We start from the raw sequence: 23222 nt of genomic DNA, 5'->3' as shown, positions 1-23222 counted from the left end.
TTCTCCCATTTAGTAGGTTGTATTTTCATTTTGTGTATGGTTTCCTTTGCTGTGCAAAAACTTTAAAGTTTGATTAGTTCCCATTTGTTTATTTTTGCTTTTAATTTCTTTGATTTAGCAGACAGATCCAAAAAATATTGCTGTGATTTATGTCAAAGAGTGTTCTGTCTATATTTTATCTAGGAGTTTTATAAGATCCAGTCTTACATTTAGGTCATTAGTTCATTTTGAGTTTATTTTTATATATGGTGTTACAGAATGTTCTAATTTTATTCCTTTACATGTAGCTGTCCAGTTTTCCCAGCACCACTTATTGCAGAGATTGTCTTTTCCCCATGGTATATTCTTGCCTCCTTTGTCATAGATTAATTGACCATTAATATGTGGGTTTATTTCTGGGATTCCTACTTTGCTCCATTGATCTATGTGTCTGTTTTGGGCCAGTATTACACTGTTTTGATTTCTGTAGCTTTGTAGTATAGTCTGAAGTCAGGGAGTGTGATTCCTCCAGCTCTGATTCATCCATGAAATAAACATTCCATGTGATTCATCCATGGAATAAATCCCACTTGACCATGGTATATAATTCTTTTAATGTATTGTTGGATTCTGTTTGCTGGTATTTGTTGAGGATTTTTGCATCTATGTTCATCAGTGATATTGGCCTATAATTTTCTTTTCTGTGATATATTTGTCTGATTCTGCTGTCAGAGTGATGCTGGTCTCATAGCATAATATCTTTAATTAGAAAAATTTACATGCCATTAAATAGGTTGAAATATTTTTGTAAAATTTAATGGGTTGATTTCAAAGCAAATTAAATATTTCTAAACTATTATCATTATTTTGTCAAAGTCATTTACCATAACTTACTTTTAGTACTTTATAGTTTAATGATGACCAAATACATAGTGCTTAAAATTTGCAAATAAATGGTATATATTTTTATTAGATGTGAAAACCAAAGTCATTTTCATTATTACACAAAATTTAAAAAGTGCTTTAATTTACTAAAAAAAATTGTCCTTGTTTATGATGTGTTTGCATTTTGAAACAGGATTTTTATTTTTTTATGATTTTATTCAAATATTTTCTATTAATTATATTATCTGTAGGAAAATATGTTACTTATAATGAAATTTAATTCTAATTTATTCAACATTGTGCTTTAAAATGTGTGAGAGAATTCAATATCTTTATTGAAATATTTTATAAGTTATATAATAAAGTATCTTTTCTCAGTATTATAATTTTTGATGTTATATGCCAAATTATAATTGGAAATGCCATTTAAGATCATACATTTTGTTAGTATACAACTAAGTGTTGTAAAGAGGAAATAATTACCTCACGTTTAACTACTCATTTATTCTAAAAAATTATGAGGATATTGAGTATGCAGAGTTCAGTATTTATGAGGAAGAAAAGAAGTTGAAGTAAAGTTCTTATTTGCCTAAAAATGAATACTCTATTGTGGTTCAGTAGGATTAATGTCATTTTAAAGTGAAGGTTACTAGAGTTTTACATTGCTTTTTTTTTTTTTAAGTTTAATCAGTTTGCTGTTTGGTTTAACAATCCCCTCAGGTGTAATTGGATTCAGTGTCATAAAACTGTTTTTCCTGTATGAATTTGTGAATAAATCACATCCCTCACTACTTTGTGAGGTCCATTTAGTACACACTTGGTAAAAAGACAATGTTTTTCCAAGAAGATGAAGACATATTGTAGCCGTTTGTCTGCCATAAGGTTTAAACCCAACAGCAATTTATAGCAGATTTTTTTTCTTCTTTTTTGGAAGCACAGTGTAGTCAAGCATTAAATGTATAGTTAACAGATATCCAATAGTCACAAGAGACTTGACAACTTAAATTACTTAGTTATAATGAAGATAAATAGCAATCTAAACATAGGCATATATTGTACCATGCAATGCAATTGACTCTAATGTTGTTGCCAGGCAACTTCCCAGGGCAGATTAAAATTACTTCCTATAATTTGATGCTTTAAAGACACACATACACACACACATACACACACGTTTGTAGGAATGACCAAAGCTCCGGCGTTTATAAAATAGTGTGACCATAAAATGTATTTGAATATACACGTGGATGACATCAAAATGAATTTCTATTTTATAAAATATATGCTTCATAGTGTGAGCCTTTAATAAAAATATGACTTATCATAGACTTTCACTCACAATATATTTCAGGAGTGAAAATATTTATTTTCTGGAATGAAGTGAATGTTCCTAGGGGATTTATATCACTGAGGAGATTGTAGTGAAACAAAGATCAACTAGAACAAAATAAAGTAACTTTTTTTCTAATCATTCATATAACTGGAATAAACAAAATGGTATTACACAGTAAACAGTATACTAACATGTCTTCTTGCATATCTGAGATTTTTACTTTTTTATAATTTTATTTTAAATATTTTTTTCTTTCTTAATTGGTCTATCATAGCTGTATTTTCTTTCTGAAATTCACATATATAGTCTATCATTGAAGGAAGAATTTTAACGAATTTTGGTAGGCAGGGATATATAAAAAATAAATTCTGTAATATTTGACTGTCAGCAAATCAAGCTTATTAAACTATTTTTTTCTTTCTTTCTCTCTGAAGAACCATCTGGGTTGGTCTCACTATTTAGTTTGTTATTCAAAAGGAAAGAGAACTCATATTCCCAGAATAAAATGTTCACCTTAGACCTTTGATAATTTCTGCTGTCCTCTAAACAGTGTCAACCTATTTTTTTTCCAAGTTTCAGAAACTTCTTGCAAAATGGTTTATGGTTATCTAGGTTCAGCCATTCAATGACTTTTTGCAAAGATCAGGAAGAGATTTCAGATATTTTCATTCTAAAATATTTTCCTCTGATACCCACCAGTGTTTTCACTGGTTGGGCTGGAGCAGAGTGGTAGGGAAGACTGGGCTAAGCTTATAAATAGATACACTAAATATGTAAGAAAGCAAGTGAGAGCAACAGGTTCTATCTACTTCATTCCACTGCTCTGTAACAAACTCTAAATTCTACAATACTCCATTCCATTAAGTCACTTTATTTCTAGAAATCAGTTAATACAAATATTAATGAAGAATAACTATAAGTTTATTCATTGGGTCAAACAAATTTATCTAAGAAATACTATGTTCTAGTAATTGTGCTAGATACTAGAAATAACAGCAGCAGCAATAATATGCCATGATAGAAGCAACTAAAGTATCTAAAATCAAGAGAGGAATAATAATAATAATAATGCAAATTAGCATTTACAGAATCTTGGTCTGTTCTGGGCAGTTACAATCTTTATATGTAATGGATTATTTCATCATTACAACAACCCCTTAAAAGTTATTGTGATTATTCCTAATTTATAGGCAAGAAAACTGGGGCACAAACATTTAAAATTTAAAGCAAAACCGCAGAATGGCAGACCTAAGGCATAAATGTAAGTTATTTTATTTCAGAGTATATTATGTTAGGCAATGAATTTTTTAAATGCATTTGTATAAAACATTTTAGTCATGATATGTGCCTGCTCCTATTTCTGTTTACATAGATGACTGTTTATAACGATGTGTGAGATGCATTAAAGATCTAGAATAGAGGCAGAGATGAGCTGTGGATCCATTCTAAGAGCCCAGATATAAGTTAGAGTATTTAAAAAAAGAAGTACTTGGAATAAGCATAGAGGGATTGTGGATCAACTGTAGTCATTTCACAGACAGAACAGAAATTTATATGGGAGGTGCTGCTGAGGAAGAGGAAACCTTGAAGGGTGACATGACTTTTCTAGGTTTTGGCCAAAACACTCAGTGAAAAGGTAGTAACAATAATTTGAGAAAAAGTAGATAAAATCGATAAACTTCTGGCCAAACTCACAAAGAAGAAAAAAGAGCACAAATAAGTAAAATAAGAAAGGAAAATGGAGAAATTACAACAAATAACATAGAAATACAGAATATCATATGAGAGTATTATGAAAAACTTTATGGAAACAAAATGGATAACCTAGAGGAGATGGACAAGTTTCTGGAAACATACAGTCCACCAAGACTGAACCAAAAAGAAACTGACCACTTGAACAAACTGATCACTAGAAATGAAATCGAATTAGCAATAAAAAATCTCCCTACAAATAAAAGCCCAGGACTGGACGGCTTCATTAGGGAATTCTACCAAACATACAAAGAAGAGCTCATACCAGTCCTTCTCAAACTCTTCCAGAAGATTTAAAAGGAGGGAAAGTCCCAAACTCATTCTATGAAGCCACCATCACCCTGATACCAAAACCAGGCAAAGACACTACAAAAAAAGAGAATTATAGGCCAATATCACTGACGAATATAGATGCAAAATCCTTACCAAAATATTAGCAAACAGAATCCAACAGCACATAAAAAAGATTATACATCATGATCAAGTGGGGTTCGTCCCAGGGACACAAGGGTGATTCAACATACACAAATCAATCAATGTAATATATCACATCAACAAGAGAAAGGACAAAAACCACATGATCATCTCAATAGATGCACAAAAAGCATTTGATAAAATTCAACACTCATTTACGAGAAAAACTTTCACCAAAGTGGGTATAGAGGGAACATATCTCAACATAATAAAGCTATACATGACAGACCTACAGCCAGCATAGTACTCAATGGTGAAAAACTCTAAAGCTTCCCACTAAAATCCGGGACAAGACAAGGCTGCCCACTATCACCACTCCTATTCAACATAGTCCTGGAAGTCCTAGCCATGGCAATCAAGCAAGAGAGAAATAAAAGGGATCCAAATTGGAAAAGAAGAGGTAAAAGTGTCACTCTATGCAGATGACATGATACTATATATAGAAAACCCTAAAAGGTCCATACAAAAACTACTAGAACTAATTGAAGAATTCAGCAAGGTAGCAGGTTACAAGATTAACATTCAAAAATCAGTTGCATTTCTTTATAATAATGATGAACCAACAGAAAAAGAAAGTAAAGAAACAATCCCCTTTAAAATAGCACCCAAAGTAATAAAATACCTAGGAATAAATCTAACCAAGGAGGTGAAAGACTTATATACGGAAAACTATAAAACACTGATTAAGGAAATTAAAGAAGACTTAAAAAAATGGAAAGATATCCCATGCTCCTGGATTAGAAGAATCAATATTGTTAAAATGGTCATACTTTCCAAGGCAATCTACAGATTTAATGCAATCCATATCAAATTACCCAGAACATATTTCACAGAACTAGAAAAAATCATAATAAAATTTATATGTAACCACAAAAGACCTAGAATTGCCAAAGCATTACTGAAGAGAAAGAAAGAGGCTGGAGGAATAACTCTCCTAGACTTCAGACAATACTACAGAGCTCTAGTCATCAAGACAGCATGGTATTGGTACAAAAACAGATATATGGACCAATGGAATAGAACAGAGAGCCCAGAAATGAACCCACAAACTTTTGGTCAACTAATCTTCAACAAGGGAGGCAAGAATATACAATGGAATAAAGACAGTCTCTTCAGCAAATGGTGTTGGGAAAACTGGACAGCAGCATGTAAATCAATGAAGCTAGAACACTCCCTTACACCACACACAAAAATAAACTCAAAATGGATCAAAGACTTAAACATAAGACAAGATACAATAAACCTCCTAGAAGAAAACATAGACAAAACATTATCTGATATACATCTCAAAAATGTTGTCCTAGGGCAGTCTACCCAAGCAATAGAAATAAAAGCAAGAATAAACAAATGGGACCCAATGAAACTTACAAGCTTCTGCACAGCAAGGAAACCATAAGTAAAACAAAACGAAAACCTACGGAATGGGAGAAGATTTTTGCAAATGATGAAACCAACAAAGGCTTGATCTCCAGAATATATAAGCAGCTCATATGACATATTAAGAAAAAAACAAACAACCCAATCAAAAAATGGACAGAAGACCTAAATAAGCAATTCTCCAAGAAAGAAATACAAATGATCAATAGACACATGAAAAAATGTTCAATATCATGAATTATCAGAGAAATGCAAATCAAAACTACAATGAGGTATCACATCATACCAGTCAGAATGGCCATCATTCAAAAGTCCACAAATGACAAATGCTGGAGAGGCTGTGGAGAAAAGGGAACCCTCCTAACACTGCTGGTGGGAATGCAGTTTGGTGCAGCCACTGTGGAAAACAGTATGGAGATTCCTCAAAAGACTAGGAATAGATTTACCATATGACCCAGTAATCCCGCTCCTGGGCATATATCCAGAAGGAACCTTATTTCAGAAAGACACCTGCACCCCAATGTTCATAGCAGCACTATTTACAATAGCCAAGAAATGGAAACAGCCTACATGTCCATTGACAGATGACTGGATAAAGAAGATGTGGTATATTTATACAATGGAATACTATGCAGCCATAAAAAACAATGTAACACCATTTGCAGCAACATGGATGTTCCTGGAGAATGTCATTCTAAGTGAAGTAAGCCAGAAAGAGAAAGAAAAATAGAGATTGCTCATATGTGGAATCAAAAAATAAAAAATAAAAAAACATAAATACAAAACAGAAACAGACTCATAGACATAGAATACAAACTTGTGGTTGCCAAGGGGGTAGGGGGTGGGAAGGGACAGACTGGGATTTCAAAATTTGTAGATACCAACAGGCATATGAAGAACAAATAAACAAGATTATACTACATAGCACAGAGAAATATATACAAGATCTTGTGGTAGCTCACAGCAAAACAAAATGTGACAATGAATATATATGTGTTCATGTATAACTTGAAAAATTGTGCTCTACACTGGAATTTGACACATTATAAAATGACTATAACTCAATAAAAAAAGTTAAAAAAAAAAGAATTTGACACAACATTGTGAAATGACTATAACTCAATTAAAAATGTTTTAAAAAAAGGTAATAACAAGAAGCAAAAAATGATGGTTCAGAGGAAAATGAATGAAATGAAATGTTAGGCCTGAAGGTTAAGATCCATTACAACCTAAACCCAAGGCTCTGGAACCAGAAGAGCATACATAGCAAGAAATGCCAGTTTGCAAATAACAAAATAATGGAATTATGTTGTAAATAAGGTCAGAAGGGATGAGATCTATTCCCTGAAAGGTATGGATTGTAGATGAAGGTTGGGTGAAAGCTCTCTTCTGAGAGCTTTTGTCAGTGTAATAGAAAAAGAGGAGGTAGCTGTAACATAGGAGACGGGGGATACTGGAGCAGATCAGAGATGTTATAAAAGATTTACGAGAGTGACTTTTCATGGAAAATGTGGTAATACTGTAATGGCACACCAAGAGCCCACCTAATTTAATGCTCATGAACTGACCATGAAGCCAGTCAGCAAGGGAGTATGATTTTCTTCTGCCATCTTCAGCTTCCCAGGTATAGACAGGAGAGTGGATTTAAGCTGGTTGGAACTCAGCCTAGTTAGTATAATGGGAGTGGTGAGAAGTAAGGAGGAGGAATGGAGGGGGGAGGTGGGTAAGAGAGAGACAGACAGAGAGATGGAGAGAAATTTTACTTCAGTAACATTTATTATTAAACAAAACTGCACATAATATATAGTAACAGAAGGTTTTAACTGTCTAGAAAAAGAAAGCATTTCAAGGAGGACCCTTTTCAAAAAAAATGCTCAAGTAAACTCAAAGATTTTTTTTTAAGTTTCTACTATAATACATAAGGGAAAATCTGAATACAGTACACTAAGACAAGAGATAGAAAAAGGTAAAATGAAAAATTTGTTAGACAGTTTCTATGCATCTAAATTACTTTAAAGAATTAAGACCTTGAATTAAATTGACTATTGTGAGAAATAAACCTGGAGATTCTAAGAATGGATTTTAATTAGCATTAAACAAATTCTCAGACCAGGAAATCAATATACTGTACAGAAAAATAGATTCTTGCTTTTTCAATATTCCCCTCATGAATCTAGTGTTTACAATAATACACTAGTTCAGCAAAATGTAGCAAGTTAATCCTATTCTCGTAAGAATAATTCCAAACCCAAGAGCATCCTTTATAAAATGCTAGGCACATATTAGCTACCTTTTATTGATTTCAAAGACATATGAATTGTCAGGAAAATCCCATTTTTTAGAGCTAGAACAAGATTTCTTTAACTGTGGGTGTTTTAAAACAATCATTAGTCACTTTTTTGAGCCAAAATAAATTGGGTCCATGTTGAAGATCTATAATCCTAATCATGGTGTCTTCTCTGGCTTTTCTAACTATGTACTTTAATGGCTGACTGCTCAATGGGAGATTCCATGTCCTGCTACAAGTGTACTTGCTATAGGGCTGTTTCACTTTGAACCAGATGGGGAGAACTGCTTATTAATTAAAGCCACTTTTCCCAAACAGACATTTCCCTAATTTAATCAGTAAAGTAGTAGCTACTTGAAGCTGAATTCTGTGTAATAAACGATTGTTCATTTTATAGGCCAAATGCCCCTTCTCCTCGCAAAGCAAATTTAACCCATAATGTGACTGATCCCTATTTGTACTGCTCATATAAGAATTTATAACAAAAATCTATCACAAGATGAATCTTGAGTTTCATTTGGTGATGCCAGACAAATCTCTCTTTTCTTTACTTTCTCCCACCCCAGCAGCGGCAATGGACAGGTAAGCTATGGGGAAATTGTGGGCGGGGGGGTGGGGAAGAAATGGATAAGAGGCAAAGTGGAACCAGAACTCCAGAACTCCAGGGACTTGTTTATTCTTTTTATCTAGCAAAAAAAAAAAAAAAAAAAAAGTCACCGCATCAGCAAACCTGAATTACAGAAGGGAGCTCAGTCATTTTCTGGTGCTCTAATTGGGCAAAATGTGTAACAGTTCCTTGAATGACATGGATATCAGACTTTTCCTCAGTTGTCCTTATTTCACATGTACTGACATTCACGGTATACTAGTGTTATGCTAATAACTACACATACAAAGATAACTACAGCATTATGCCTGTTGGGGGAGGCGAGAATGAAGAGAGGTGATGACCAGGTAGAGGCATATAAACACGTAAACCTATAGCATATTTAAGAAGTGATGGAGCAGGTTTGGAGTGGTAGACAAGCACCAAAGTATTTAAGATCTTGATGACAATCTAAGTTTGAATTTTGGTCCCAATAAGGGGAGATCATAAGTAACTGAAGATATTTATAGTCAAGGGATGATAAAGCTAATATTTAAGTTTTAGAAAAATCATCCAGGTAAGACAGTGAGAGGACTTGCGGAGATACAAAACTTTGAGGTAAGGAACCTATTACAGCAGTCAACAAAGAATAAGATGAAGGCAAAAGGGAGAGAAGAAGTGAGAGTGGGTAGGTAGTTTGAGTTAAATTGTGGTGATATAGATGATAGAGAAGAGGATGCATTTGAGAGATACTTCAAAGTATAAATAACAAGTTAGAGGAATAATTACAAATAACCTGATATTAAGAGAATAGGTCAGGGCTGAAGAAAACTCTGAAAGTGGATATGAATCTTTCAGTAAAAAAATACAAATGCTGGAAGAAGAGGATTAAGGACTGTAACTCTAACATGCTCTGACATTTAAAAAGAATTCAAAGGAGACTTCACAGGATTCTTAGAAAGAATATCCAGAGAGGCAAAAGGGAAACTCACCGAAGAATGAAGGTGTCAGTATGACAAATATTTAAAATCATACTCAAATATGCACTGAAATGTAGCAAATGTCAATCATCAGTGATCTTTGTCATAGCAGTTTCAGTAGAGTTTTGGAGCTTAAACCCCAATCGTACAAATAGGATTTGAGAAAATATAATCGGGTGAAAATCATTCTTAAAAAATACTAGGCCTAGGAAAGAGAATGAAACAGAATGCTCTTTAGAGTGAAAAATAGACTCACAGGAGGGACATTTTTACTTTTCTTGGTATTGAGAGATATGTGTACCAATATGTAGGCTAAGGGCAAAAAAGTCCAGGAAAGAGAGATAGATAATGAAAGCATTTTGCCAGGTTTTGGGACAGGGGGGTTACTAGATTAAACCTTGTAGAATCACAAAAACAAAAAATACGGGTGTTGTTGACACAGTGCTTGATGAATAGACAAGGAGTGCAGCCAGGAAAAGACTGAGAGCCTGGGAGAAGGAAGGAACAAGAAAAAACATGCTCAGTGTTAAGAGTTGAGTGGTGACTCCCCAAAAGACATGTTAAAGCCCGAATCCTAAACTCTGGTACCTGTGAATGTGACCTTATTTGGAAGTAGAGTTTTTGCAGAGATAATCAAGTTAAGATGAGGTCCTTAGGGTCCTAATCCCGTATGACTGGTGTCATAAGAAGGAGAAATTCAGGCATAGGCAGCCTCACTGGGAAGACCATGTGAAGACAGAGAAACACAGGGAGAAGATGGTCTTACCACAATGGAGGCTGAGATTGGAGCACTGCATCTATCAGCCAGGAGAGCCGAGAACTGCAGGCAAACACCAGAAAGCCAGAAGTGAGCAAGTATTCTCCCCTACAGGTTTCAGAGGAAGCACAGCCTTGCCAGTATCTTGATTTCAGACTTTTCAGCCCTCAGAACCATGTGCCAATACATTTCTGTTCTTTTAAGCTGCCTAATTTGTGGTGTTAATATAGTGGCCTTGTACTATACTTTGATTTTGTTTGATAGTTATCATAAAAAATCTGTATGGATCAATTAGCTTTTAGAATGCAGAGGAAACTCATCAGTGACCTAGCCTTAAAACATTCTTTATTTTGTTTTTCATAATTGGTTGGTTTACAATACAAATGACAACAATATGAATAAGTGACTTAGAAAACCCTTTACAGAGCTCAATCTTAAAAATAAATCTTTTACTGACTTTCATTAAATTATCCAATGACCATTGTGTTCTCAAATGTTGAAAGAGCCTGAATTTTCAATGGTTTCAGGCTGAAGTATGCTTTGTTAAAGTAAACAGTCATCTGTTGATGGATATTTAGGTTGCTTCCATGTCTTGGCTATTGAATATAGTGCTGCTATGAAGATTGAGGTGTATGTACCTTTTAGAATTAGAGTTCCCTCTGGATTTATGTCCAGGAATGGGATTGCTGGATCATATGGCTGTATAAAGAAGTTGTGGTATATTTATACAATGGAATATTACTCAGACACCAAAAGAATAAAATAATGCCATTTGCAGCAACATGGATGGACCTGGAGATCATCATTCTAAATGAAGTAAGCCAGAAAGAGAAAGGAAAATACCATATGATATCACTCATATGTAAAATCTAAAAAAAGAAGAAGGAGGACACAAATGAACTCATCTACAAAACAGAAATAAACTCACAACATAGTAAACAATTTTATGGTTACCAGGAGAAAGGGGATGGGAAGGGATAAATCTGGGAGTTCGAGATTTGCAAATATTAACTACTGTACATAAAAATAGTAAAAAACAAATTTCTTCTGTAAAGTACAGGGAACTATATTGTATAGTATATATATATATACTATATATCTTGTAACAACCTTTAATAAAAAAGAATATGAAAATAAATGTGTGTGTGTATATATATATATGTATATATACACATATATATAAAATACATGACTGGGACATTATGCTGTACACAAGAAATTGACACATTGTAACTAACTATACCTAAATAAATAAATTAATTAAATTAAATATATGGATTAAGATAATATAAAAATAAAGTAAAACATAAATGCAAGTACATTATATATTTAATTGTTACAAAGTCTATCGATTGGGATGGATTATTTGCATTTTCTATCCCACACAAAGCACAAATAAGTAATGATTCTATCTACCTGCTTCTACAGAACACTTATTTAATTAAATTATAACACACAAATTGAACTAAACAAAAATATATTGTATTCAAACATTTATGCTGATTTTGAATTTAGGCACCTATACGTATTTTTGACTAATAAATACTTGACCCTAAAAATATTTAATTATTTGTACATTTATAAAATTTGAATGGGACATATTTACAGGCAGTATTTGCAACTGAGAATTTTATTGCCACCTTAGAGTATGTACAGTGCATGGAGGAAGAGGATGAATTTTTTTTTTTTTTTTTTGGTAATACTAATGATGATGATGGCAATGATAAGCTCTGGGCTTTAGGAGTGCTTACTGTATCACAGAATTTCCAGGGACTATCCCATTTCTTTCTTTTTCTTATTTTTTTAATTGAGTTATAGTCAGTTTACAATGTTGTGTCACCATTTATTTCTTAAAAACAAAACAAACCAACAAAACTATGAAGTAGCTGCAATTATGATGCAGTCCAGTCTCATCTCAGAACTTGTACTGCTTGAGTAAATTACATCACTATGTATTCAAAGAGTATACATTCACTGAACTAACTCTCTTGTTTTTTTTTTTAAATAGCAAAAGCCATTTCAAAGGACTTCTGATAAAATATCCTATGACTTTAATTTCCTCATTTCTAATCTACTCATAACTAATTGGAGAGAGAGTGAATAGCCACAACATATGATTTGTGAGTCATACATGTCAACATAACTCTGGGTTACACTAGAGTGGCTGATGGATTACCTTAGTAATTAACACAAAACAGACAATGAATAATTATTCATTTTTATAGAAAAAAGTAAGTGAGTAAATGTATGAGTTAATGTTTAGAGAATACTGAAAAGAACTGAGCTGAACAGCAACTGATTATAAAAAGAAAAGCTAGTAAAGAGGACAAAGTTAAAAAAAAAGTTTCAGGTAAGATAAAGGAGAAAAGAGTACTAAAAAGATTGCAAATACAACTGGGAAAAGAAAGAAAATTGAAGAAAGTTGATTGGATTTTGCCAAGAAACCATTTATGAATCTGTAAAATAATGCTGGTAGAAAACTGAGGTCAAATATTCTGCTGAAAATAACTTCTTAGAAAAATTTCAATTTTTCTTACACCCAGAACAATTTTCAGACATCTCTCAAGTTTGGGGAGTTATTATGATTATTGCAAAAAGGTTTCTATTAGAGAACAGTGAAACAAAACATTTTCAAAATATTTTACATACTATATAGTATATTTCAATCAAATATATTCACAGAAATCATGAAGGAGAAATAAAACATTATTTCTATCTTAGATATTTTAGAATATGAAGATATTCTAAAACTTCATGATCTGTTATATAATTATTATCTAAATATGGGGAAATTAATGTACAATTTAACTGTAGGACTTATACTTAAATTAAGAGAATTTCTTAGACCTCACAATTCTGTTAAAAATTCTTACTGAAAATCCTCTATTCCAAACCCAAGGGCTTAAACCCAGTGACACAACAAAGGAGCAAAAGAAATCTTGTTTTCTTTCGGCTTCTTTGTGTTTTTATATATGTGTGTGTGTGTATTGTAAACACACATACATTTATTATGTATAATATATTACATATATTATATATAATACATATACACTATAAATGTAAATATACATAAATATATACAACATGTAAATGTAAATTTACAACAATACTTTTGTAGCTCAGCCAGTTTTTTAGCTTCCTAGATCAAGAAATGAAGTAAGAGGCTTATTCTGAATTTAGAAAGGAGACTGATAGAAAAGGGTGACATTTTTGTCTTAGGAAATGTACCAAAAGGAGTAGGAAAGTCAAAGTACAGAGAGTAATAATTTGGAACTTAAGTGGAAGTGAATGGACAAAGCCACTTTCATTCACAAATTTACTCTGTTGTAGTTGGGTAATAAAAGGAAAATGAGCAGTGATTTTAACAACTTGCATTCAAAATCACCTATGGTTTGCAACAACTTGAGTTTAGGAATATGATGCAGTTCCGTATGGTCTACCACTTAAACAATTTAGTCATAAAAGGCATGGCAAAATCTTTACTTCATAAATGTTCCTGGTAAAATTCGAATCACAGCCAACTCAGAGTTAGGTAAAAGCTCTGAATATCCCTTTAAATTGGTTAGATATTTAATTTTTTTTTCTTTTCATAGCGAGTGAACCAAACAAAATGTAATTTGGGTCAGAATCTGAACAGCTGCTTCAGATAAAACATATCTCAAACTTGGGTGTTCTTTGCGCTTCTTTTATCTTAAGTGTCTCTACATGGCAAAAGTAAAAGAAACCATTTTAATGTAATAGTGTTAATGATTAAATGCTCAATTTTACTAGAAAGAGTTTAGGACATATCAATGTTCACAATATTACTCTAACCCTTGCTGATAGTGAGTATGACATTTAGATTTCCAGAAAATGGGTCCTTGATACATTTGTCAAATCTATCATTAGTCTTTAAATGTTGTATTCAACTGAGGCTCATTATTTTGGTTCTCAAAATCTATCTGCTACATATAATAATTTTACTTTGAATAGCCTTACAGAAAGATGTTATTCCAACAACCATACATAAAAAAAAAACAAAAAAACTTGCCAAGAAGCCTTATACTTAAAAAAAAAAAACACCTTAGGTTCAAATCTAACATTAAGGAGAAAAATATAAGTCACATACAACATATTCCATACAAATCCCATAATGTCAGTGGCATAGATTTAAGGAAATCCAAAACATGTAAATATGAAGCATGTGCAGAAATCATGGGTCTTTAATCTATAAAACATTCTCAAGAGTCACTCTCAAATAATTTAGTGTATGGACAAGATTAGTCCAGGAAAAGAAATTAATGTTAATAATGGTTTGGTAAAAAATATGATTTTTCTTGAATGAAGGCTTAGAATTAGGATTCCTTTCAGAGATAGAATGATACAAAACAACAGAGTAATGGTAGTCAAGGACTCTCATAACTATGATAAACGGAGATAGAGTTTACAGGATATCTAAACACTCTTCTACTCAAATCTGCCTTTCTACCATTCCTATCCCCCTTTTCTCCCACTCTCAGGCTGAATTAAACACAGTTAACTGAAGTACAAAATTCTATCAGCAGATATGTAAGTAATGTTCAAAACCTTGGAACTGTGAGGAGCCCTGGGTAGCTGCCTTAATCATTAAAAATAGAATTTAAGAGAAACCAATTCCTTTTCAAAACTTACTCACAGATCAGTTAAAAGAACATCAATATCTCTGAAAGAGTCATCCATTTGGAAAAATATCATTTTTCAACTCTTAACAATCTTAAAAACTGCTGTAGCATGTGAAAACACAAACATACCAACAGCTCTGATCATAAGGGTGCAATGGAGTCTAAATCTTCTGGCCAACAAGCAACTTCTGTGTCTAAGAAGTAGTATTTTAAAATCAATTTTTATGCCCCTGGTAACTCCCATTTTGACATAAAACATAAAATCTGTATTTTCTATTTAGAAAATGATATGGGTCAATATTTTGGATACTGTTATAAAACTCAACAAGGATACTGTGAAATAATTTAAAATTGTGATGTGCAGGCAGTTAGGTTCCATTTCAATATACTAGTCTGAAAAATGTTCCTTTTTTTTTGGAAAAAATAAAGAAATATCTTAGTTACAGTGACAAACCAGCGTTTCTGCAGTGGATCCCATCAGCAAAGGCTTAATATATCTGATCTGTCAAAGTCACAACTCCTGTTAATCTTTCCCACCAGTGTCAAATGTCAAGAGCTAACGCCTGTACATTTTGTTGTTCAGTGCAGAGAGAAAGATGGAAAATGGGCAGATAGTAATTTGCACAAACATCTGAATACATGATCTTTTTGAGTACAGCTATAAGAAAGATGCAAGCAAAATTAGAAAATAAGCTGTATTTTATGAGTTTTTTGTAACTATCCCTTAGCCTGTAAATTTGCTTGAATGTAAATTATTCCTAACTTTAATACTTTACTGAGTTAATGAACATTTTAAGACTATACAAATATTTTCTATTAGTGTCAAAGTGTTATGTTTCACTGCATTATGTAGTCAGAGTGGAGTAAATGAAATAGTATTAAATGTGAAATGCTTTAAAATATTTAAAGCAATATTATTATTGTCATTTAACCTGAAATAAATGCATTTAAGCCAGAGTTTGAATGTTGTATTAGTCTATAAATATTCAATTTAAATTAAAAAATTGTCTTTGGGAAGTTTCAGAAAAACATATGGCAATCATATTTGCTTTTAATTCTACCAACACGTGGAATTTTCTATAGTGGAACAACTAAGAATTTGACTATCAACTATATTATATCTTCCCTTACTGAATGTATGTGTACACATGTGTTTACATATGTACATGTATATACATGCATATATGTGTATGTGTAGGGGATAAGCTGTAATTGAATTACACTGTAATATTAATACAAGGTCAGTGATTCTGGAAATGTTTCACAGTAGGACAGACCGAAAGTAAAAACCAGGGAAATACAAATATTCATATGTTAAAGTATCCATCTCTAAATATATTAAAAATTATCAGCATGATTCTTCACATTCTCAATAATGAGAATGTCAAAATGAGAGCCTCTGTTGTAAATATGTGTCCATTTAGGTCCAGAAACCATACAAGCCAGATATTTAGAAAAGTGTCAAAGATGCAGAGCAAAGAGAAGTTAAGGGTGCCTGTGATTTCTGGATATGCAACCTTTCCCTTTGACTTTCATTAGGAGTACATAGAAATCAAAATGCCAGTTTAGAGTAGCAAATCACAAAATAAACCGACTGATTATTTGAGTTAGTATGTAAGAAGTGAACATTAAAATGAGATTTCTCTTCACAGCTTAAACCTGTCGGTTAATTGACTTACAAAACTAATTTGACAGTCAGACAGAGAAATGACTCAGTATTTTAGGTGGTATCTGTTCAAGTTCCTGAAGAACTGAAATCCACTGATTCATGAGTGAGGATGGCTGGGCATGAACATCATCATCATCATCATCATCATCATTACAAACAATCTCTTATGCCTGGCACTGTTCTAAAGAATATATTTATTAAACCTTTTAATTCTTATAACAAGTCAGTGGAGCATGAACTATTATTATATTCATTTCAGAGATGATAAATCTGAGGCACACAGAAATAGAATAACTTATCCAAAGCCACACAGTCATTAAGTGATAGAACCTGAATTCAAGATCAGGCAGCAAAGCAGTAGCTCCAGATCTCTTAGTCTGAACATTACACTATGCAGACTTTCATCATAATTTAAGAAAACAAGAAATGCACTGGTGTGGCATTTTCAAAACCATTATATATATATTGCACCTGTATTTGGTTACTTGGTTATGGACAGTGGCAGGTTTTTGGTAGTACTGAGTCCATTCTCTTTACCTTCTGCCCCAAGATCTGGAGTGTCTTGCACCAGCCACCAAAGAAAATGACACGATGATCCCCTTTCTGATAAGCATCTTAAGGTATTGCATGCATATAACTTCACCAGTACCTTGGGGTTTTCCAGGTCAATGGATGGGTATTAAACTTGGATTTGCTTAACAAAGATTCCTTCTGATTATCAAGGGACCTTACAAATGACTTTCTGTCTCTCAATAATTTAGACAGTTAACAAAATTAGGAACAGTAATAATAATCTACAACTATATCAATAACTATATATTCTATTCCATTGTATACTCATTATATATTTTTCTCAATCAAGAAGCACTTAAAATTTTCCTCTTCCCATAACAGAAGCAAGCTATGTAAGTGCAATATTTTAAAATCTAATGAGGACCTTTCATGTTAAAACTGTACTCTCAGTACTAGAGGGACACCATCTATTCTATGCCCATCTAGATAGGTGGGATATTAAGGCAGCTGCTTCTTAAGAGCTCTGAATGGGTTCCATCACTGCCAATGATTTTCCAAATATTTTCTATTTCACCAGCATCCTTAGCATTAGTGTATGTTTCCATCTCAAGAAAATGGAGAACTTTATGCTGGCATTTCTTTGCCCTTTGGCTCAAAGCCTGCTGCCTTATTTCCAGATGTTGAAGAACAGTAGAAGAGGAAACATATCACAATAAAATTCTAATAATGATTATTTATTGCTCATTTGTAAGGCACCAGACACTACACTAAATGTACCTATTATCTCAGCCCATGTTCACATATAAATACAAAAATCATAGGTAGAATTAACAAGTATTATTATTATTATTAATTATTAACAAGTTTCCTTATACAGATAAGGAAACAAAGGCTTAGGAATGTTAGTCAATTGCCCAAGGTTGCACAGCCAGCCTATGGCAGAACTGGTTCTGGGACCACACCTCTGCTCTTAAGTGCTATATGGAGACACACCTATTCCTCTGAGGTATAAAGAAAAATCACAGCTAAGTATGCTACTCGGACCTTCTTACACAATTGTCCTATTTAAGTGCCTTCTTTTTTGAACAACTTTACTGAGATACAGTTGATATACAAAGAACAGTACATATTTAACAGGCCCAGGCCGTATTCATTTCAGCTAACAGGGGCAGGAGGTATTGGCGAAGAAGGGCAATCCCAGGATTGGGATGCTCCTCTTCAAGATTTCTTGTGCGGACTTCTAGAAAAGAAGAGGGTCGTGTTTCCTGAGGAGGAGGCCTCTTCTCCCTTTAGTGTGCAGGTTTGATGCTCCCTGTCTAGATTTGTTCGTGGAATGATGTGCAGCATAAATGAACAAGTACTTCATACTTAGAGCCACGACTCTGATGGGAGGTGGGGAGTACCACACACTGTATCACTACAATGCTGCAACATAGTTACAAATGTTTTAACAAGTTAAGACATATGGAGATGAAAATGTTGTTACGTTCATTCTATTGACAAGGGAGTTTATATTCTTTATCTAAATTCACAGACAGGAAAGAGTTGTAGAAGATATAAAACAAAGGCTGTCAAACACAGGACCTTGTGGCCTTAACCACTAACCTTGCTGAAGAATTAAGAGGAATGAATGAGAACAATTACCATAAATTACTTATAGGGATCAAGTTTATTTATTCTTATCAGGAAACAGTATTTTCTCACAAAAAGATATGTGAATTAATGAGAAAAAATAAAAAAAGAAATCCCTTTATTTTTTACTCTTCTAAGTAAATGTCATAGACTTCTTTAGTATATTTTGTGTGTGCATGTGTGTGTGCATGCATGACTGTTGGCCATAAGTGTTAGGTTAACTAAATAATGTTATGGGTGTTTTTTACATGTCACAATAATTACACAACAGAATATCCGAAAAACGAACAGCCACGATAACCAAACTAGAGTAATCACAGTGTTTTTATTGAAGGTACCACACACTTCCCACAGAGTGTTAAACTTAGTTTTCTTTAGTCTAAAAGCGAAAAGTAAAGCAAATAAGAAAATAATAAAGTATCAAGTAGTTGTAAATTATATGACAAAAAAGTGTGGTAAGAGTATACACCGTGACCACAGGAGCAGGGAGCTACAGCAGTCTGTCTGAGGAGGTGGCATTTGATGTGAATAAATCAAAAAAGAGCTAAGGCAAGTAATTCTGTTGGTATTATCATATTTGAGTTACTACCAGAAATAGTGCATCTAGAAAAATCAAGTCAAAGGCAAAATGAAGTGTGATTATGATGGACAGATATCAATCTATACATCACAGTATATGTTACACACACACACACAACACACACACGACACACTAACCTTTATTCATTGACATACTGTATAATCTTTTTGCTTTTTTCTGGGGAGAGGGTGTTATTAGGGTTATTTGGTTTATTTATTTATTTTTTAATGGAGGTACTGGGGATTGAATCCAGGACCTCATGCATGCTAAGCAGGCACTCTCCCACTGAGCTATACCCTCCTCCCTTGTATAATCCTTTTACTTTTTTCTGAATACTGACCTGTGCTCAGTGTACTTCTCTTCCTCCCTTCTAGCCTGCAGCTGATTAAAATTTCCTTGACCTCTTATTTCCCACGTTGAAATTCCCACTGCCTATTTAGAATAGGCTGTATTTTGTCATTAGTGACAAGTCATTCTCCTGCTCCCCAATATTTCTCATTATTTCTGCATTATCTTTAGTCTTATTTCTTGGTAACTTTTTATCCTGGACAAACGTTCAAATATAATCTGGAGGAGTCTGTCATATAATTATTAATATTCTTCAATAAAAGTAATATTTGCTTTTAAGTAAACTCTATTTCAAAATATATTCTTCATAATAATGACTGAAGCAATTTATTTTCTCCTTGTTTGTTATAACCCAAAAGAGCTTAACTGCCACAACTTTCACAGCTATGCCTTTTTCTCAGACATTTCTTCTCGATTTGATTAAAAACTTTCCACTATGAATCTCTGTGTGAATCTCACAGACTTCAAAATAAAGATAACCGTATCAGCATTTGCACCATTTCTCATATGTTCGCTCTTATTACTTATTTCTTATTTTGCCAAAAGGTAAGAATATCTTAGTACAACAACATCTGTTTATTCTACTCCTTTTTCATGCTTTCCCCTTTCTCCATTTCCATTATTTTGTGTATTTAAAGAAATAGTGTATTTATGAAACAAGACAGTGACATTCAGTAGTAAAATAGAAACAAATAAAAATAGAAACATGGTAGAACCAACTCAAATATTGTTTAGGGTGGAGGGTATTTTATTAGCTGATCCCAAATCTAATAAGCCTGTCAAGCATATCCCTATTTTATCAAAGGATGCACTAGCTATTGGTACACATAACTGTAAGACTGCTGCTAAATATTTAAACATGTTTTTAAATTATAGTAATGAAGACCATGGAGGGAGGGAGTGAGGGGGGAAACTGGGAGAGGAGTATGAGGCCCATGACTGAGTTTTGTGGAACTCTTTATCACATAGCCCAGAAAAGAAAAAAAGTAGGAAAAGAAACTACCAAAAAGTAAGAAAATCAACAAAGAGAAAAAAAAAATCATGAGAATGTGGTACCAAGGAAGTTAAGTTTAAAATATTTCAAAAAGGATTGAATTGTCAAGCTTTAAATGCTGGTGGGAAAGTAAAATGAGAACTGAAGAGTGGCCAATGGATTTAGCAAAAACAGCCACACGGTTTCCTGAGAAAGTTCGGAAGAGTCACAAAGGTGGAGTAAGATTAGAGAGAACTGGAGGCAGACGGGGTCATGAAAATGACGTCTGGAGGAGAAAAAAAAACTCTGAGCAGTTTGTGAAGAGTGGCAGGAATATGGATGGATCTTCAAGGGAACGTGCCAGTCCTACCACAGATTGGTAGGTATGTACTTAAGTTAACACAAGTAGGAAGGATCTTACGGAGAAAATAAAGCTGATGATTAGGAATGGAGAACAGAGAGGTGGACGTGAATACCTGAGAACTCACAGGAGAGGAGAAGTTGAGCATGGATTCAAGTTTGGGTGTTTCCTCCCACCATAAAAGGTGGACGGAAGAGAGGGATGGCGTAGACTGAACTAAGCTTTTAGACTTGGGGGCAAAAGAACGGGGTGAACTCACCAGATGATTTCTATTTTCTCTAGGAAATGGAAGGCAAGATCATCAGCTGTAAGAAAAGCAGGTGGGCAAGGAAGGCAAAGGAAATTTTCAAAGAAATATAAAATAATTTTCTAACAAGCAACTTTTAAAAAAGCAGATTCCTGAAACAACGTCCAGAGGGAGGGACTGTGTGACAAAGGTGTCAAATCGTCTTTGTAGTTATGAAGAGAAACATTTATATGCTGTTCCTCAACTTCAGTCTTTTCGCCACAACGACAAAGTGACAAGAATGTTTCAAAAGAGAAGAGATCATTTTGCTGGACTGGGGCATGAGGCGTGCTGGGAAGACACCATGATATAAAATGGCCTCTATTCTGACCCATAAAGGACATATAAAAGCTGGACATGAGACAATAGAAAAACCATGTTCTCGGCATAAATAATAAAAGTAAAGGCTTGTAGGTAAAACATTCTGGTAGGTCCTACTGGACCACACTCATCAGGGGGCACAAGTGCTATCTATACTTGCTTCCCTTTCCTGTCCTGTGAAATAATGTGTGTGTGTATGTGTGTCTGTGTGTGCGGGGGAGAGAGATAACAAGTGTAGTTTCTAAAGGCAAAGGTAATAATGAAAGGAAAATATATATATATATATATATATATATATACACACACACACACACACATACATATATACCATTAAACATGGCTCTTGTCCTAGAAAAATACTTTTGTGCATCTGAAATTAATTTCAAAATTGAGAAAGGTAGAAATTAAGGGAACTGGGCTTTTTGCTGCTGTTGTTGCCTGCTGCAGGTGCCTAAAAGGGTGACAAGCACTCTAAGAAATCACAAGGTATTAACTTAATTATTCTTACTATTTTAACTATATGGACTCAGGTGATATAATTTTTTTTCTTCAGCTCCTCTTTAGATCAGACTGTCTTTCAAGGGCAAGGCTGTCTATATTTCTTTCAGTGGGTTGTATTAAATGTACGCATTATTTAGAAGAGGGTAAAAGGGAAAATGGCATTGTTACAGTTTTTCAGGCTCATATATTAAAGGGTGGAATTATTTTTTAACCTTAAAAATTTATTCTCATTGCATTCATTGTTGTCCTTGACTGTTCCTGACTCTGCATGTAAGATACTCTTAAGGATTTATCCTTAGCTAAAACCTCATTATAAACAATTTTCAAGTACATCTGTTGAATCATCCTTAAATCTGAAGAGATATTACACATTACATTTCTTTTATAAGCTACATATTTCTTCTCCTTGAAATATTTAGTAAGGTAGATAGTTAATAAATACTTATTAAAATGATCAAATAAACATGAATATTTATTAGTGATTTTTTTAGACTGAATACTGCCAGCTGCTAATACCTTTGAAGCTGGGAATACTACTGTAGGATAAATTCCTAAAAAGATTTATATTCAAATCTCTTATGGATCTACCTATCTATCTATGAAATCCCATATGTAATTGAGCTACTGAAAACTACAGACAAGTTCACTTTAAAAAATAGATTTAGTGTTCAAGTTCAATGCAGCTGATTGGCTGTAAAGTCTTTTTGATTTTGCATCATCATTTTCTGAACAAACGCTTACCAAGAAAATGAAAAACTATATAAATGCAAACTTAAAATGATAAGCTTTGGCAGGGATTACATTAGTCTAATGTAGAAATCTGCCATTATCTAAAATTAATTGTGCATACACATATATATTTATATTCTCAACCATTTCCTGTTATTTTAGACAGATACGAATTCAGGTAGAGTTTCTAACAGGTAGACATTTATACGGAAATATTTAAGCACATTACAGGTCAAAGAAATGTATGTGAAAAACAAAA

The 23222-nt window shown here is 33.4% G+C and overlaps 1 protein-coding gene across 1 annotated transcript in view; it reads right to left on the bottom strand.

The window, feature by feature from the left end:
- The window catches only part of LOC123616141 (alpha-1,3-mannosyl-glycoprotein 4-beta-N-acetylglucosaminyltransferase C), a 588644-nt gene that overhangs the window by 317146 nt on the left and 248276 nt on the right, over positions 1-23222 (bottom strand). The window lies entirely within an intron of this gene.

Source organism: Camelus bactrianus, chromosome 12 (assembly GCF_048773025.1).
Source record: "Camelus bactrianus isolate YW-2024 breed Bactrian camel chromosome 12, ASM4877302v1, whole genome shotgun sequence".
Classification (NCBI taxonomy): Eukaryota; Metazoa; Chordata; class Mammalia; order Artiodactyla; family Camelidae; genus Camelus; species Camelus bactrianus.
This window is presented reverse-complemented; position numbering and strand designations above follow the sequence as displayed.